Consider the following 20,735-nt stretch of genomic DNA (forward strand, 5'->3'; position numbering starts at 1 on the left):
CGGTGTTTTCGTAATCTAGGTGACCCAAATAAGACGCTGGTATACTTAGTTTGATTTCGAAAAAAATCAATTTTTGGTGAAAAAATTCGATACGGGGGGGTATACCCGAAAAATGAAAAATTCCAAATTTTGAAGGTCGATATCTCGGCTTCTATGGGAGCTATCGAGAAAATTCCAACGGTTTTGTTTTAGTTTCGTCGTTCTAAATCCAACGAGACCATCCGCAAGGTCGTAGCTCTTCTAATAGCTGAGATATGGCATTTTTAATGCCCATTTTTGGCCTCAAAAACGGACGTCGAAAACGACTTTTTCACGATTTTCAAAGTGCTCTCATTCCCTTAGTTCTGCTCGGATCCTGTTATAACCCGGTGTTTTCGTAATCTAGGTGACCCAAATAAGACGCTGGTATAGTTAGTTTGATTTCGAAAAAAATCAATTTTTGGTGAAAAAATTCGATACGGGGGGGTATACCCGAAAAATGAAAAATTCCAAATTTTGAAGGTCGATATCTCGGCTTCTATGGGAGCTATCGAGAAAATTCCAACGGTTTTGTCTTAGATTCGTCGTTCTAAATCCAACGAGACCATCCGCAAGGTCGTAGCTCTTCTAATAGCTGAGATATGGCATTTTTGATGCCCATTTTTGGCCTCAAAAACGGACGTCGAAAACGACTTTTTCACGATTTTCAAAGTGCTCTCATTCCCTTAGTTCTGCTCGGATCCTGTTATAATCCGGTGTTTTCGTAATCTAGGTGACCCAAATAAGACGCTGGTATACTTAGTTTGATTTCGAAAAAAATCAATTTTTCGTGAAAAAATTCGATACGGGGGGGTATACCCGAAAAATGAAAAATTCCAAACTTTGAAGGTCGATATCTCGGCTTTTATGGGAGCTATCGAGAAAATTCCAACGGTTTTGTCTTAGTTTCGTCGTTCTAAATCCAACGAGACCATCCGCAAGGTCGTAGCTCTTCTAATAGCTGAGATATGGCATTTTTGATGCCCATTTTTGGCCTCAAAAACGGACGTCGAAAACGACTTTTTCACGATTTTCAAAGTGCTCTCATTCCCTTAGTTCTGCTCGGATCCTGTTATAACCCGGTGTTTTCGTAATCTAGGTGACCCAAATAAGACGCTGGTATAGTTAGTTTGATTTCGAAAAAAATCAATTTTTGGTGAAAAAATTCGATACGGGGGGGTATACCCGAAAAATGAAAAATTCCAAATTTTGAAGGTCGATATCTCGGCTTCTATGGGAGCTATCGAGAAAATTCCAACGGTTTTGTTTTAGTTTCGTCGTTCTAAATCCAACGAGACCATCCGCAAGGTCGTAGCTCTTCTAATAGCTGAGATATGGCATTTTTGATGCCCATTTTTGGCCTCAAAAACGGACGTCGAAAACGACTTTTTCAGGATTTTTAAAGTGCTCTCATTCCCTTAGTTCTGCTCGGATCCTGTTATAATCCGGTGTTTTCGTAATCTAGGTGACCCAAATAAGACGCTGGTATACTTAGTTTGATTTCGAAAAAAATCAATTTTTCGTGAAAAAATTCGATACGGGGGGGTATACCCGAAAAATGAAAAATTCCAAACTTTGAAGGTCGATATCTCGGCTTCTATGGGAGCTATCGAGAAAATTCCAACGGTTTTGTCTTAGATTCGTCGTTCTAAATCCAACGAGACCATCCGCAAGGTCGTAGCTCTTCTAATAGCTGAGATATGGCATTTTTGATGCCCATTTTTGGCCTCAAAAACGGACGTCGAAAACGACTTTTTCACGATTTTCAAAGTGCTCTCATTCCCTTAGTTCTGCTCGGATCCTGTTATAATCCGGTGTTTTCGTAATCTAGGTGACCCAAATAAGACGCTGGTATAGTTAGTTTGATTTCGAAAAAAATCAATTTTTGGTGAAAAAATTCGATACGGGGGGGTATACCCGAAAAATGAAAAATTCCAAATTTTGAAGGTCGATATCTCGGCTTCTATGGGAGCTATCGAGAAAATTCCAACGGTTTTGTTTTAGTTTCGTCGTTCTAAATCCAACGAGACCATCCGCAAGGTCGTAGCTCTTCTAATAGCTGAGATATGGCATTTTTGATGCCCATTTTTGGCCTCAAAAACGGACGTCGAAAACGACTTTTTCACGATTTTCAAAGTGCTCTCATTCCCTTAGTTCTGCTCGGATCCTGTTATAACCCGGTGTTTTCGTAATCTAGGTGACCCAAATAAGACGCTGGTATAGTTAGTTTGATTTCGAAAAAAATCAATTTTTGGTGAAAAAATTCGATACGGGGGGGTATACCCGAAAAATGAAAAATTCCAAATTTTGAAGGTCGATATCTCGGCTTCTATGGGAGCTATCGAGAAAATTCCAACGGTTTTGTTTTAGTTTCGTCGTTCTAAATCCAACGAGACCATCCGCAAGGTCGTAGCTCTTCTAATAGCTGAGATATGGCATTTTTGATGCCCATTTTTGGCCTCAAAAACGGACGTCGAAAACGACTTTTTCAGGATTTTTAAAGTGCTCTCATTCCCTTAGTTCTGCTCGGATCCTGTTATAATCCGGTGTTTTCGTAATCTAGGTGACCCAAATAAGACGCTGGTATACTTAGTTTGATTTCGAAAAAAATCAATTTTTCGTGAAAAAATTCGATACGGGGGGGTATACCCGAAAAATGAAAAATTCCAAACTTTGAAGGTCGATATCTCGGCTTCTATGGGAGCTATCGAGAAAATTCCAACGGTTTTGTCTTAGATTCGTCGTTCTAAATCCAACGAGACCATCCGCAAGGTCGTAGCTCTTCTAATAGCTGAGATATGGCATTTTTGATGCCCATTTTTGGCCTCAAAAACGGACGTCGAAAACGACTTTTTCACGATTTTCAAAGTGCTCTCATTCCCTTAGTTCTGCTCGGATCCTGTTATAACCCGGTGTTTTCGTAATCTAGGTGACCCAAATAAGACGCTGGTATAGTTAGTTTGATTTCGAAAAAAATCAATTTTTGGTGAAAAAATTCGATACGGGGGGGTATACCCGAAAAATGAAAAATTCCAAATTTTGAAGGTCGATATCTCGGCTTCTATGGGAGCTATCGAGAAAATTCCAACGGTTTTGTTTTAGTTTCGTCGTTCTAAATCCAACGAGACCATCCGCAAGGTCGTAGCTCTTCTAATAGCTGAGATATGGCATTTTTGATGCCCATTTTTGGTCTCAAAAACGGACGTCGAAAACGACTTTTTCAGGATTTTTAAAGTGCTCTCATTCCCTTAGTTCTGCTCGGATCCTGTTATAATCCGGTGTTTTCGTAATCTAGGTGACCCAAATAAGACGCTGGTATACTTAGTTTGATTTCGAAAAAAATCAATTTTTCGTGAAAAAATTCGATACGGGGGGGTATACCCGAAAAGTGAAAAATTCCAAACTTTGAAGGTCGATATCTCGGCTTCTATGGGAGCTATCGAGAAAATTCCAACGGTTTTGTCTTAGATTCGTCGTTCTAAATCCAACGAGACCATCCGCAAGGTCGTAGCTCTTCTAATAGCTGAGATATGGCATTTTTGATGCCCATTTTTGGTCTCAAAAACGGACGTCGAAAACGACTTTTTCAGGATTTTTAAAGTGCTCTCATTCCCTTAGTTCTGCTCGGATCCTGTTATAATCCGGTGTTTTCGTAATCTAGGTGACCCAAATAAGACGCTGGTATACTTAGTTTGATTTCGAAAAAAATCAATTTTTCGTGAAAAAATTCGATACGGGGGGGTATACCCGAAAAGTGAAAAATTCCAAACTTTGAAGGTCGATATCTCGGCTTCTATGGGAGCTATCGAGAAAATTCCAACGGTTTTGTCTTAGATTCGTCGTTCTAAATCCAACGAGACCATCCGCAAGGTCGTAGCTCTTCTAATAGCTGAGATATGGCATTTTTGATGCCCATTTTTGGCCTCAAAAACGGACGTCGAAAACGACTTTTTCAGGATTTTTAAAGTGCTCTCATTCCCTTAGTTCTGCTCGGATCCTGTTATAATCCGGTGTTTTCGTAATCTAGGTGACCCAAATAAGACGCTGGTATACTTAGTTTGATTTCGAAAAAAATCAATTTTTCGTGAAAAAATTCGATACGGGGGGGTATACCCGAAAAGTGAAAAATTCCAAACTTTGAAGGTCGATATCTCGGCTTCTATGGGAGCTATCGAGAAAATTCCAACGGTTTTGTCTTAGATTCGTCGTTCTAAATCCAACGAGACCATCCGCAAGGTCGTAGCTCTTCTAATAGCTGAGATATGGCATTTTTGATGCCCATTTTTGGTCTCAAAAACGGACGTCGAAAACGACTTTTTCAGGATTTTTAAAGTGCTCTCATTCCCTTAGTTCTGCTCGGATCCTGTTATAATCCGGTGTTTTCGTAATCTAGGTGACCCAAATAAGACGCTGGTATACTTAGTTTGATTTCGAAAAAAATCAATTTTTCGTGAAAAAATTCGATACGGGGGGGTATACCCGAAAAGTGAAAAATTCCAAACTTTGAAGGTCGATATCTCGGCTTCTATGGGAGCTATCGAGAAAATTCCAACGGTTTTGTCTTAGATTCGTCGTTCTAAATCCAACGAGACCATCCGCAAGGTCGTAGCTCTTCTAATAGCTGAGATATGGCATTTTTGATGCCCATTTTTGGCCTCAAAAACGGACGTCGAAAACGACTTTTTCAGGATTTTTAAAGTGCTCTCATTCCCTTAGTTCTGCTCGGATCCTGTTATAATCCGGTGTTTTCGTAATCTAGGTGACCCAAATAAGACGCTGGTATACTTAGTTTGATTTCGAAAAAAATCAATTTTTCGTGAAAAAATTCGATACGGGGGGGTATACCCGAAAAGTGAAAAATTCCAAACTTTGAAGGTCGATATCTCGGCTTCTATGGGAGCTATCGAGAAAATTCCAACGGTTTTGTCTTAGATTCGTCGTTCTAAATCCAACGAGACCATCCGCAAGGTCGTAGCTCTTCTAATAGCTGAGATATGGCATTTTTGATGCCCATTTTTGGTCTCAAAAACGGACGTCGAAAACGACTTTTTCAGGATTTTTAAAGTGCTCTCATTCCCTTAGTTCTGCTCGGATCCTGTTATAATCCGGTGTTTTCGTAATCTAGGTGACCCAAATAAGACGCTGGTATACTTAGTTTGATTTCGAAAAAAATCAATTTTTGGTGAAAAAATTCGATACGGGGGGGTATACCCGAAAAGTGAAAAATTCCAAACTTTGAAGGTCGATATCTCGGCTTCTATGGGAGCTATCGAGAAAATTCCAACGGTTTTGTCTTAGTTTCGTCATTCTGAATCCAACGAGACCATCCGCAAGGTCGTAGCACTTCTAATAGCTGAGATATGGCATTTTTGATGCCCATTTTTGGCCTCAAAAACGGACGTCGAAAACGACTTTTTCACGATTTTCAAAGTGCTCTCATTCCCTTAGTTCTGCTCGGATCCTGTTATAACCCGGTGTTTTCGTAATCTAGGTGGCCCAAATAAGACGCTGGTATACTTAGTTTGATTTCGAAAAAAATGAATTTTTGGTGAAAAAAATCGATACGGGGGGGTATACCCGAAAAGTGAAAAATTCCAAACTTTGAAGGTCGATATCTCGGCTTCTATGGGAGCTATCGAGAAAATTCCAACGGTTTTGTCTTAGATTCGTCGTTCTAAATCCAACGAGACCATCCGCAAGGTCGTAGCTCTTCTAATAGCTGAGATATGGCATTTTTGATGCCCATTTTTGGTCTCAAAAACGGACGTCGAAAACGACTTTTTCAGGATTTTTAAAGTGCTCTCATTCCCTTAGTTCTGCTCGGATCCTGTTATAATCCGGTGTTTTCGTAATCTAGGTGACCCAAATAAGACGCTGGTATACTTAGTTTGATTTCGAAAAAAATCAATTTTTCGTGAAAAAATTCGATACGGGGGGGTATACCCGAAAAGTGAAAAATTCCAAACTTTGAAGGTCGATATCTCGGCTTCTATGGGAGCTATCGAGAAAATTCCAACGGTTTTGTCTTAGATTCGTCGTTCTAAATCCAACGAGACCATCCGCAAGGTCGTAGCTCTTCTAATAGCTGAGATATGGCATTTTTGATGCCCATTTTTGGCCTCAAAAACGGACGTCGAAAACGACTTTTTCAGGATTTTTAAAGTGCTCTCATTCCCTTAGTTCTGCTCGGATCCTGTTATAACCCGGTGTTTTCGTAATCTAGGTGACCCAAATAAGACGCTGGTATACTTAGTTTGATTTCGAAAAAAATCAATTTTTGGTGAAAAAATTCGATACGGGGGAGTATACCCGAAAAATGAAAAATTCCAAACTTTGAAGGTCGATATCTCGGCTTCTATGGGAGCTATCGAGAAAATTCCAACGGTTTTGTCTTAGCTTCGTCGTTCTAAATCCAACGAGACCATCCGCAAGGTCGTAGCTCTTCTAATAGCTGAGATATGGCATTTTTGATGCCCATTTTTGGCCTCAAAAACGGACGTCGAAAACGACTTTTTCACGATTTTCAAAGTGCTCTCATTCCCTTAGTTCTGCTCGGATCCTGTTATAACCCGGTGTTTTCGTAATCTAGGTGACCTAAATAAGACGCTGGTATACTTAGTTTGATTTCGAAAAAAATCAATTTTTCGTGAAAAAATTCGATACGGGGGGGTATACCCGAAAAATGAAAAATTCCAAACTTTGAAGGTCGATATCTTGGCTTCTATGGGAGCTATCGAGAAAATTCCAACGGTTTTGTCTTAGTTTCGTCGTTCTAAATCCAACGAGACCATCCGCAAGGTCGTAGCTCTTCTAATAGCTGAGATATGGCATTTTTGATGCCCATTTTTGGCCTCAAAAACGGACGTCGAAAACGACTTTTTCACGATTTTCAAAGTGCTCTCATTCCCTTAGTTCTGCTCGGATCCTGTTATAATCCGGTGTTTTCGTAATCTAGGTGACCCAAATAAGACGCTGGTATACTTAGTTTGATTTCGAAAAAAATCAATTTTTCGTGAAAAAATTCGATACGGGGGGGTATACCCGAAAAATGAAAAATTCCAAACTTTGAAGGTCGATATCTCGGCTTCTATGGGGGCTATCGAGAAAATTCCAACGGTTTTGTCTTAGTTTCGTCGTTCTAAATCCAACGAGACCATCCGCAAGGTCGTAGCTCTTCTAATAGCTGAGATATGGCATTTTTGATGCCCATTTTTGGCCTCAAAAACGGACGTCGAAAACGACTTTTTCAGGATTTTTAAAGTGCTCTCATTCCCTTAGTTCTGCTCGGATCCTGTTATAACCCGGTGTTTTCGTAATCTAGGTGACCCAAATAAGACGCTGGTATACTTAGTTTGATTTCGAAAAAAATCAATTTTTGGTGAAAAAATTCGATACGGGGGGGTATACCCGAAAAATGAAAAATTCCAAACTTTGAAGGTCGATATCTCGGCTTCTATGGGAGCTATCGAGAAAATTCCAACGGTTTTGTCTTAGATTCGTCGTTCTAAATCCAACGAGACCATCCGCAAGGTCGTAGCTCTTCTAATAGCTGAGATATGGCATTTTTGATGCCCATTTTTGGCCTCAAAAACGGACGTCGAAAACGACTTTTTCACGATTTTCAAAGTGCTCTCATTCCCTTAGTTCTGCTCGGATCCTGTTATAACCCGGTGTTTTCGTAATCTAGGTGACCCAAATAAGACGCTGGTATAGTTAGTTTGATTTCGAAAAAAATCAATTTTTGGTGAAAAAATTCGATACGGGGGGGTATACCCGAAAAATGAAAAATTCCAAACTTTGAAGGTCGATATCTCGGCTTCTATGGGAGCTATCGAGAAAATTCCAACGGTTTTGTCTTAGATTCGTCGTTCTAAATCCAACGAGACCATCCGCAAGGTCGTAGCTCTTCTAATAGCTGAGATATGGCTTTTTTGATGCCCATTTTTGGCCTCAAAAACGGACGTCGAAAACGACTTTTTCACGATTTTCAAAGTGCTCTCATTCCCTTAGTTCTGCTCGGATCCTGTTATAACCCGGTGTTTTCGTAATCTAGGTGACCTAAATAAGACGCTGGTATACTTAGTTTGATTTCGAAAAAAATCAATTTTTCGTGAAAAAATTCGATACGGGGGGGTATACCCGAAAAATGAAAAATTCCAAACTTTGAAGGTCGATATCTCGGCTTCTATGGGAGCTATAGAGAAAATTCCAACGGTTTTGTCTTAGTTTCGTCGTTCTGAATCCAACGAGACCATCCGCAAGGTCGTAGCTCTTCTAGTAGCTGAGATATGGCATTTTTGATGCCCATTTTTGGCCTCAAAAACGGACGTCGAAAATGACTTTTTCACGATTTTCAAAGTGCTCTCATTCCCTTAGTTCTGCTCGGATCCTGTTATAACCCGGTGTTTTCGTAATCTAGGTGACCTAAATAAGACGCTGGTATACTTAGTTTGATTTCGAAAAAAATCAATTTTTCGTGAAAAAATTCGATACGGGGGGGTATATCCGAAAAATGAAAAATTCCAAACTTTGAAGGTCGATATCTCGGCTTCTATGGGAGCTATCGAGAAAATTCCAACGGTTTTGTCTTAGTTTCGTCATTCTGAATCCAACGAGACCATCCGCAAGGTCGTAGCACTTCTAATAGCTGAGATATGAATAGCTGAAAATGACTTTTTCACGATTTTCAAAGTGCTCTCATTCCCTTAGTTCTGCTCGGATCCTGTTATAACCCGGTGTTTTCGTAATCTAGGTGACCCAAATAAGACGCTGGTATACTTAGTTTGATTTCGAAAAAAATCAATTTTTCGTGAAAAAATTCGATACGGGGGGGTATACCCGAAAAGTGAAAAATTCTTGAAAAAAAAAAAAGTCTCGTATCATCTTTGCAGGAGGAAGTGCTATGTTCTAAGTTACTATTATGATTAATTGTTAACAGAATTAATTTATATTCAGGGCAAGTGATAGATGCATGAGAAAAATAGATCCTCACGTCAGACTATGACGAGGAGCTGTTGGTGAGACTTTAGTTTTTATGAAAGTCTGACCTCACCGTATCATAGATATCGACATTTTTGTTAGTAAATTGATATATAATAAATTGTAAAGGAACAGAGGCTAAAATATACAAGACATACGAAACCTAACCTCACTTTGTTAGGATTTGTATGTGGCGCCATTGCTCGAAAACTGATTTGACGTACGAAATTCTCACATATATTCCGCTCCCACTATTTGAAACTACTATTTGAAAGTCCCGATCAAGATTGAAGCCAGTTTGAACAGCTGTTGGTGAAAGCCAATAATAAAAAACCACAAAAAATAAATTGTCGTGTAATGAAATGGATCGTCAATGATAAAAGGAGGTATGAGTGGAATCGAATAGACATTATTTTGTTCAATGTTCAATCCATTCTGATGTGAGTTTTTTGCTTTTATTTTTCGATGACATAATATCAGATTTTAGACGTAACCAATTACGAGAGCGTATTAGACAATGGAGAATCGGCAACATTTAAAGTGGCATTTCACGTCTGTAGGTGTCGAAACTCGAAATCATCGGAAAGTCAACATCACCTTAACTCTAAACGTGGGTCGCTCCATAGTCCAATAAATTATGAATAAATTTATATAAATTAATACTTATCTTAACTTAATAAGTGCCTTAAAACATTGTTTATTGTATTGTTTGTAAAGTTGCTTTCTAACCGAATTTATTTTTTACTTTAGGGTCCTATAGCAGGATCAAATTTAATCTACCAAGAAGGAACTATTAAGGACTGGCGTGCCCGTCTAGTCGTTTTCCTTATCTATTCCGCAATAGTCACCGAAATACATACGCCATTTTGAGCTCTATGATATAATTTGGGTTGTGATAACTTCGACTACTTAGCAGGCCATTTTAAGGACCTTCTTATCGGAATGCCATCTCTTTTACGATTATGAGAATTTGGGTGAGATTTAGGTTGGGCTGCTTTTTCTAGCTAAGATATTAGACTATAAAATAGAAACAACTCATTTAAAGGTTAAACAATTCGTTATTTGTGAAGTGTTTAAAATATTGAATTGAATTTTTTTTTTATTTTATGGAATATTTATTTAAAAGCTTTACGATAAGTTTTGTATCAATTAGGCATATTTGACTGGAATATATAAAAACGTTTCCGGAATTGCAAATTAAAATAACGTATTTTTTGCTACACAGCGATTTTATTGTGATTTTAGGAATTACATGCCGCTCTATACATATAATATGGATTATTCTTTTATACATTTATATGCTAGGTAAACTAAACACCAAATTATTATTATTCAAATGTAATTTAATCGGTTTTAGACGTTAGTCTGTTTCTTGTCTGTTGTTAATTCAAATTGAATTTTTTCTGTATGCAATCATAAATAAAAGTACTTGAATTTAAAAGTAGATCTAACAGAATCAGAATACAAATTTCCTGTTATTAAGTTGATTTTGTTTTAATGCCATGTTCAAATTTGTTTACTTTATTACTTGTCTTTTAATGTTAATGCTTTAATCACAGTGCTGCCTGAAATGAAGCATAAAATCATTCTTTATCAATTTGAATTATTTTCCACTTTAAAAAAAATAGGAAAAAATAAAGTTTTTTCTTCTTTCGACTTCTAGTAATAAAAATATATCAAGCACCGTATTTTTTAATAAATCAAAAAGTGTAGTAAGTAATTAAAATTGCGCTTTGAAACATAGCAAGTTTTCTATTTTAAATTTCTGACAGAGTTTTAATCACAAAAGGTTTTTTTTCTAAATTACACAAAAGCTTTGTGAGCGCTGAAAATATAGCGATATAGAAAGCGGAGCAGCTGTGGATGTATTTTGTAAGTTTTTAAAATTCGCGTTTGTGTTAAAAGTAATTATTTTAAATATAGATCAATAAGTAATATTGCATACATTTTTTTTAATTAGATTCTTTAAAAGCAAGAAAAATATTAAGATTGTTTATATTCTCCGTTTTAATATTAAAAATGTATGTTACTATATTAATCATTTTTATAAATATTTAAAATCTTTAACAATTTTTAAAAATAAATTTTTTTATGTAAAATAATTTTACTAGATGCTTGTATTTCAATTAAAACTTTACGAAACCAGAAAAGGTAACAAATAATTTCAAACACTTGTTTAACATAATTTTTTTAGGGACTCTATACAACTTTTTTGCAAGTTTATTTATTAAAACTTTTTTTAGGAAAAAAAATTTTGAGTGCAGGTGCAAATTTTACGTGTTAAACAAAAATGGCATAGGAAAACGTGATTGTTTCAGATAAATTCACTTGGCAGTTTTTAGGCAAGAACTTTGCCCTTATTTAAGATTTCGTTCTACTAGACACGTAAATCTATTGATTTTCGACATGGTTAAAGTAAATTCACACAATAAACAACACGGGAGAAGATTCAACCTAAATTAAAATAACTTACAAGTGGCCTTATACAGGGTGTTTCAAAATTAAGTGCAAAGATTTCAAAGCCGTATTTATTAGCCAAAAATAAGAAGTTTTTTTCCATAAAAACGTATGTCCTAACTTGTTTCATTTTCTAGATATAGAGTGTACAAGTTTTTTTAATAAAAAATAATTTTTTTTTGTTATGAAAATTTGCTTTTGTATGTATCTGTTACTTAGGCTAAGTTAAAGTTTGAAAAGAAATTAAATGAATCTCAATAATCGATGCGAATTTATTATTTGTTTTAATAGGGCCAGCACAGATTTTGATTTTTTTTTCTGGGAACAAAGCTAGATACGAGTAAGACTCAAGAGGCAATCAAGTTACATTATTAAGAGTTTAATCTAAAAAAAAATTAAATAATCAAAAAAGCGGTGGCGTACCATAATTTTACCTATAGGGAGGGTTGCCTATATTGGACCTTTGAAGATTTGAGCAAATCGACAACAAGTGGCGTTATCTGTCAATGCCAACTAAAACTACACCTCGAAAATTGTTAGATTTTCAACACGTGTGCGTCTGTAAACAACGGTTGAGGAAATATTAGTGTTTTCGTGATTTTTTAACTTCCGATACAAATATACTAGTACTTACCGTTCAAGTAAGTAATCACAACATTTATAATATCATTATTTCTCAAAATTCATTAAAGAGGCCATCGTTTAGGGGTTATTTTAGTGACCTAACCTCCAAATTGGTAAAATCCGTTGTGGGTAAAATTTGATATTGTTTAGTTTTGAGAACGAGGTTCCTTAATTGGACAGCAATTGACTTGTAAATTGGACCGGTCCAATTTAGGCAACCACTTCCATTTACTTAGTTCTTAATATTTTTTTTCAGAATGTCATCACATGGTAAATACGGCAAGTGGAGCACAGAAGATTTAAGCAGTGCTATTTCCGCTTTTTGTAATGGTTCTTATGGGCTTAATGAATGTGCAAAGTTGTTTAAAGTACCTAAAGCTACACTAAAAAGACATCTAGAAGAAAAAAACAAACGGGCAAATAATTCAATTAAAAAAATGGGCGGGTTTAGTGTATTTAATGAAGAAGTTGAAGCAGAATTGGCTAGGCATATTTTGATTTTCGAAGAGCGAATGTTCGGGATGGGCATACGAGACGTCCGCAAACTGGCATTTGAATTGGCAACAAGAAACAATTTGAAACACAATTTCAACACAGATAAACGTATGGCAGGCAAAAAGTGGTATTATAGTTTCATGTCAAGACATAAAGAAATATCGTTACGGCAGCCGGAGAAAACATCAATGGCGAGGGCTGCAGGATTTAGCAAAGTACGAGTTAATAAATTCTATGAACTTTTAAAAAAAATCTGTGAAGAGGATAAATTGACCGCCACACGCATATTCAACGTCGACGAGACAGGCTGCTCAACCGTACAACGGCAATGTCAGAAAATATTAGCCAAGAAAGGAAAACAACAAATTGGGAGCATTTCTAGTGGAGAGAGGGGGGTAAATACTACTGTGGTTTGTTGTGCAAGTGCAGCAGGGCAGTTTGTACCACCCATGATAATTTTTAAGAAGAAACGTTTTCAAATGGAACTTTCATTAGGTGCTCCGCCTGGCAGCATTGTCACTATTAGCGATACTGGATATATCAGTAGCGATCTTTTTGTGACATGGCTTAAACATTTCATTGAAACAGTTAAGCCAAGCCCTAAGGCCCCTGTTTTGTTATTGTTGGACGGCCACAGCACCCACAGCAAAAACCTAAAAGCTCTACAAATTGCCAGGGATAATGGAATTAGGTTGTTGCAGTTACCAAGTCACACAACGCACAGACTATAACCGTTGGATGTTGGATTCTTCAGAGCCTTTCAAAATGTTTATGGACAATGCATTCAAAAATAGTTGCGAAATAACGTGGGTCGAACTGTGTCAATGTTTCAGGTTTCCGGGATAATTGGAGAGGCTTATGGGCTTGCTGCAACAGTGAGAAATGCACAGAACGCTTTTCGTGCTAGTGGCATTTGGCCTATAGATGAAAATGTTTTTAAAGAATCTGATTTTGCAGCTTCAATGATGTTTGACAGTGCATCAAACTCTAACCATGAATCCCAACAGGAGGCATCCTCTTCTGAAGAAGATAATATTCCATTGACGCAAGTCGTTAGGTCGCAAGGATTACGAACGAAGAGAGCAGCATCAACTTCCCTAAATATTTCAGTCCAGGATATTTCGCCGTTACCTATAAAAAAATCAAAATCATCAAAAGTTTGCCGCACCCAGTGGAATTAATAAATTTATTTTATTTCCACCAAAAAAGGGCCTTTAAGACGTCAAACAAGCCTACCAAATTTTATTTAAATCGGCTGAAAGGATTTTGAATAATTGATTAAAAACCAATTTTATTAAAAAACTTTTACACTCTGTATCTAGAAAACGAAGCAAGTTAGGCCATACGTTTATATGAAAAAAGTTCTTATTTTTGGCTGGTGAATTCGCCCTTGAAATCCCTGCACTCAATTTTGAATCATCCTATACAGGGTGTTTCAGAACTATGGGATCAAACCTCTAGGGGTTGTTCGGTGCAACAGTAGAATCCATTTGAGTATAGAAACCCATATTCGGAAATGTGTCACTACGCCACTACGGCAGATTCAAATACTATAAGTATTTGAATCAGTTTTACGTAACCAATTATGTAAGGCACAACAAGCTTTTACTATTTTGTCAACAGTTGCTAATTTGGAGGCAATTTTTTTCTCAAATACTCGAAATCTGCTAACCAGAATACCAAATGCATTCTCAATGATACGCCTTGCGCGACTCAGGCGATAATTGAAAATTTTTTTATTTTTTTGATAATGCCACAGAATTGAATGGTTTAGTTGAATACGTTTTTAGAGAGAAGGCATCGTCACCAACTAAACAAGTTCCTTCTGGAAGTATGCCTTTTTCTAAAGCTTCGTACATCGAGTAGTTTTGAAAAACCCCTCCATCGGTACAGAACCATTACATCCAACATCGATGTAGGAAAAACAGTAATTGTGGTCTGCAATTGCCATGAGGACAATACTATACTTGAAAAACTCTGTTCTATAGTTTGGAGGAGCTTGAATTAATATGTGCTTAACGTCGATAGCTCCGCAGCACCTGGGAAAATTCCATCTTTCTTGGGAACCCCTCTCTATCTGTTTACAAGCTTCTAAAGTAGAAAGGACCTGAAAATAATAATCATTCTCAATAGACAGAAGAACAATGTTTGATTATAATATTTTAATTTTCCCTTTTTTTTTCTTTTCAAATCTCGCAGCCAATTAGACAAAGTGAAGAAAATACGAAGAACGAACTGGAATCGGAACCTGGTACTTCTAAAGAAACATCAAATGCAACTTCTCAAACTACTACAACATCTGTAGTTTCTAAAGTTCGAAACCTTAAAACAGCTTCTTAGAAAGCAATAGCACACAGTTCCCTAGCGGGATCAAAAAGGTGATACCAGGATTTATCAACCGCAGTTTCAGAGCTTCGTGACATTAATTGTTCCTCACTGCAATCTGGTAATGAAGAAGATTAATTTGAGGCTTTTGGAAGATATATGGCCATCGCTTTAAAGAAGCTTCCGTTACACTTGGCCCTACAATGTCAAAATGAGCTGCAGACTACACTGACCCGATATAGGTGCATGAGTCTTACTCCATCACCCTTTACGTCACAAAATCTACCAAGTCCTACTGGATCTTCGCATTCTTCTGGTCAAACCTATTGGGGTTCAAACTATTCAACCTAACCACCGTTACAGTCGCCGCAACCTCCTGGATACCAACTACCGTCGACGCCGGCACCGTCTTCTGAACAGCGTTCACCTCTGTCATCTCCTGCACATCAACCACCTTTATTATCTCCAACAATTTACGATTTACCACCGGCACCTCTTGACCAACAACAGCAATCATTCTCGGCTCCTGGATACCAACTATTGCAATCAACTTCAGAACAGAATGTATCATTATCGTCTACCACATCAACAAATAATAATTTACAATTTGAAAATGTAACCTTTGAAAATATTAATTATTCCATCTCGAATATTTAAAAAAAAAAGGTCGAAACAAACTTTAAGTTGTACACTTTCGTTTTGTATTCTTGATTTCATTTTACTCACGTAATAATGTGTTCATTAATTTCATATGTTTCTATGTTTAAATATATACATACATTTTAAATATATACTTACCTTTATATACTTATTCAGTGCATCATAAATTGCGTCGCAAACTTCTGGTACAAACTTCGATATTGCCGTCTTTGGAACTCGAAAAAAATGTTGAAGGGTTCTATAGCTATTTCCAGTTGCCAAAAAATTAAGGGTAACTTCTAATTTAACATGTGCTAGTAAAGCATCTCTTAAAAGTGTATCGTTTCTTTAATTTATAGGCAGAACCATATTCAGCAAGTCATTAAATTTACTCGGTGTCAACCTAAGGCATAATCTATATTCTTCAGAATCTTCCATACAAAGTTCTTTTAAAAGAAGAGCGGATGCACCTCTTGTACCTCTTCTATCTATCCACCTTCGAACCCATATCCTTTTCGGACGACTTTCTTCTTCTTCAATCAAACTAACAGTTTCTTCAATTAAAATGCTCGATATTTTCAACATTATTCTTTTAACGCGGTTTTTAATTATTAATTTTGAAATGCCCAAAGCATGACGCCGGCAATCAAAAGGAGTCATCTCATCTACTGCACGTTGGGAACTGGCTAGCGAATAATTACTTGTATGTGTAAACACATACTAGCTTGTCCACTAGCGAATGTGAACTGTCCTGGATATACTTGTATAAATAACTGGTACAACTAACTATACCAATGTAAACTCGGCTTAATACTCGTGCGATTAAGTTAAAAGCGTTTCTGTGATACGTACCTTGAAGAAAACGATTAATTTGGTCTTAAAAGCGTTCATGTGTATAATAAGTCTTATTTGTTATGTACTTATTTCAGGCACTATTGCGGAATAGATAAGGAAAATGACTAAAAATACAAATTCGAAAAAAATAAAAATTTAAGCTTGATAAATTCATTATTACGCTGTTTATTTAAAAATGACTATGGACATATTAGAAATAAAAATAGACATAAGAAAATAAACATAAAATCTATTTTCTCCTCAATTTACCCGCTCGCTAGTAAAATAATTGTCCCCGGGGTTAAAAACAAATATTTACGGACCGATCCCGATTCGATCAAAGCAATTGACAAGCGATTGGGTTACTCGCTCGAAAACAGGGACGACGGGATTTTCTATATTTGCCACGTACGACGACGTCTTTATCGCCTTTCACAATCTGTTAGTTACACATACCTAGTTTGCCAAATTAAAAAGACAATATTATTTTATTTATTAAAAAATAATGCAAAGATTTAAATAAATCTTTGAACAATTTTTCTTTATTTTTTAAATATTATCAAGGCAAAGCAGTAAGTTAATTCCGACCAGATTTTTTACTACTATTGCTTAAGAGGTGCCTCTTTTGGATATGGTCAATGGTCGTGGTTTGTTTCTATTCTAGAGATAATATAAATGTTAAAAGGGAAAATCATTGAACTCTTATATACCGACTAATATAAGTCAAAATCACTTTAGTAATATCAGATTTTCCAACATTTCCAAACAAAATCAATTATTTGATTTTTTGAAGGAAACACGCCTTATCCATTTAAAATCCAAATTTGCCAATATTTTTTTCATATATAAATCTGCCATTTATTAACTTAGTAACTCGAGTTTAATGGATGTTTTCTGAAGGTGTGGTAAATGTCACTCCAGTTAAAATAAAATATAATATAGATTTATCGTGAAACTTGTAAAGAAAAAAGCTATAAAATATTTTTAATAAGTAATTTATTTAGAAAACATATAAGAAAAAAAGTGCATTACGTTAAAAAAAAATACATAAAATCCTTATATAGCACATACAAAAATGGCATCAAAGCTGGTGAACTCGTTTCCGACATTATAAAAGCTCTGTGGCTATTTCTTTGTGGACGCTGCTTTCCTGTAAAATCGCATTTATAAAATCCTTTGCAACCGAGATTAACTTGACCCCCCTATTATCTTGGCTCCGAATCTTTCGAGAAGGTATCCTATTGGGACTTGTTTTGAATAAGCCTTTCTTCTTCGCCTGAGTAAGTTTAATGCTTGTTATTAAATTGATAAAATGGTTTTAATGGGATATGTGATATTGGTTTTAAAGAGTTTTTGCAAGAGTAAAAAATATCTTTAGAAAAACGTGAATTTTTTCATCAGTAAGTAAAGGGTTTTTCATTATTAACGCTCGATGTTTGACAACAGCGCATGACCAATGAAAGAATGATACAGCCGTTAAATTTCGGCAGAATACTCAGTCACTAGTGATATTTTACTATGGAAGGCCTTAAAAGTCGTTAAAACTTATCATCAAAGTCAGTGTCCAATGAGAAGCTTGAAGGCTACTTAATTGCTACAGAGACCCCATACGAAAAATTGATTAGCAGTTTTGTGTATTTGCCGAAATTGACGAGACCCGATATATTATTTTCTTTTAGCTTCCTTTCTACAATATCTATGAAAAAGTTTAATTATACAGCGCTCGCTGCTTCCACTTTGGCCTCACTATACGAGGGTGGTCCCAGAAGTACCAGGACCACCCTCGTATAGTGAGGCCAAAGTGGAAGCAGCGAGCGCTGTATCTTGCAAAAATCGCGAATCAAATACACTATCTATCAAAACTTCATGAACTGGAAAAAAATACAAAATGTGAAACTCAAGAAAGAAAACACGAAATTTTTGGAGAAAAATGTATTTATTTTTGAACATAATCTCCTTTCAGCTCTATACACTTTTCCCAGCGATGTTTTATAAGTTCGATAGCCTTTTTATAATAAGAACTGTCTTGCGCCTCGAAATAGCCATTTACTGCAGACATCACTTCTTCATCGTTGGAAAATCTTTGACCACTGAGCTAGTTTTTTAAGTTTTGAAATAGAAAATGATCTGAGGGGGCTAAATTTGGCGAATAGGGTGCATGAGGTAGCAACTTAAACTGTAATTTGTTAATTTTGGCCATTGCAATAACGGATTTGTGCATTGTCATGATGAAACAACACTTTCTTCTTAACCAAATGCGGCCGTTTTTGCTTGATTTCTTCGCTCAAACGTTGCAATAAGTTCGCATAACACTCGCCGTTGATAGTTTTACCTTTTTCAAGATAGTCAATGAAAATTATCCCTCGCGCATCCCAAACAACCGACGCCATGACCTTGGCTGCAGATGAAACGGTTTTCGCTTTCTTTGGAGCCGGTTCTCCCTTTTGAGTTCATTGTTTTAATTGTTCGTTTGTCTCAGGTATGAAGTGATGGACCCATGTTTCATCCATGGTTATGAAACGATGCGAAAATTTTGCTTTGTTGCTATTAAATTTCGCGTAATTGAAACATCTTCACGACACTGATTTTGCTGGAGTGTGAGCAAACGCGGCACCCATCTTGCACACAGCTTTCTCATGTCAAAATTTTCAGTTAATATGCGATGTACCGCACTTTTTGAAATGCCTACTATGGCCGCCAGCTTGCGAACTTTCAGTCGACGATCATCCAGTACCGCTTTGTGAATTTTCTTTAAAATTTCTGGAGTCGTCAGCTTATTTGGTCGACCACTGCGATGCTCGTCTTGACAGCTCGTACGGCCTCGTTTAAACTCTGCTACCCAATATTTTACTGTTGTTAACGAAGGAGCAGACTCACCCAGAGTAGAATCCAGTTCAGATTTTATATTGGTTGGACTGAGGCTTTTCAAATAAAAGTATTGTATAATACATAACGATGACCAATTTTCTCCATTTTCACAAATTCACTGAAAACGTTCACTATTGATGGCTGCCAAACAAATACTAAACAACGTGACGTATTCAAACTTGAAAGATATGCTTTATAGGTTGTATACTTTCTAATACACTGATATTTTTCAAACTACTACCGACATTTCTAGGTCCGGCCGGGTACTTCTGGGACCACCCTCGTATAGTTCTTTTATTCTTACTTGAAGAAGCCAAATATTAAGCGACTGCAAAAAAATATATTGAACTCTGCCGCCGCGCCGTCAGAGGCGTGCCGTTAAAATAAAGCGGTTGGGTAATATAATAAAAAAGTCTTAATATTTTCAATTCAGCTTTTTTTATAAAAATAGTTTCACTAAAAAAATTAACTCTTCAACTGCTTTGATCTGAATGAATTATTATCATTTCTAAATTTGTTTTTGGTTTTGAACAGATTTAGAATCAATACTACCAAAATGTTTATTATTGTAAAGCTTACATGGGTTATGGTTTTGACGTTATACAATGTTTTAAGTTAGGAGACCAAAAATCAGCTATTTTTAGGATAGAGATTCTTCTCCGGACATAGAGTTTAATTTAATATACAATGTGGTTTAAAAATTCACATAATATACAAGATGTCTCAGAGTTTTGCACTTTTATTTTATTTATAACTTATAAGGCTGTTCATATTAAATTGCCTACTTTTTCGCAATGGGTCAAGCAATCCTTGGAAATTTATTGTCGGAATTGACAGATGCAATAATGATGCACAATAATGTGCGATTTGTGTCCATAGTTCCGGTGTTCCAAGTCTCGGTCTCAAAATATTTTTATGTCTCGAAGGTTACATGTTTCGCCTAAAATAAAGCATCATCAGACCTTATTAACTAGTAGTATCTTTCACGAGATGACCTGCTTTGTACTCAAAGCAAAACTCTCTGAGACACCTTGTATTAATATAAAACACTTACATATATACTTACCAATATTTCATATTCTAAAAGACTCAGAATTCTAAGAAAGACTCATATTCTAAAAGACTCTTTTCAGAAGATTGAGAAATATCTTTAACAGACAAAAGTAACGCAATTCTGTACTGCCAGCATAAAGTATAATGATTCGTTTGTCTTTTGAGCATAGAGTATTCAAAACACAATACGTGGTTTTGTGAATACGTCCCAATATATAATTCATAATACCTAATCATCATAATAATCCAACTCAAGCCAATGGTATTTGATTACGTCATGCCTAAAACCACGTTTCATCTAAATATATTATTATGTCTATTTAATTCAACGTAATCCTAATTAACTAAATCCTACGCCACTGTTTTAAAATAATCTAAATATTAAAATATTAGAGGCAATTTTTTTACGGCGGCATAGGCATTGATCTGCTATTGAGGACCTA

General features: G+C 36.3%; 1 protein-coding gene across 1 annotated transcript in view; it reads right to left on the reverse strand.

Annotated features, from left to right (window-relative positions):
* The window catches only part of LOC126738141 (delta-sarcoglycan), a 263,842-nt gene that overhangs the window by 149,190 nt on the left and 93,917 nt on the right, over positions 1-20,735 (reverse strand). The gene's annotated exons all lie outside the window — the stretch shown is intronic.

This window comes from Anthonomus grandis, chromosome 7 (genome assembly GCF_022605725.1).
Source record: "Anthonomus grandis grandis chromosome 7, icAntGran1.3, whole genome shotgun sequence".
Classification (NCBI taxonomy): domain Eukaryota; kingdom Metazoa; phylum Arthropoda; class Insecta; order Coleoptera; family Curculionidae; genus Anthonomus; species Anthonomus grandis.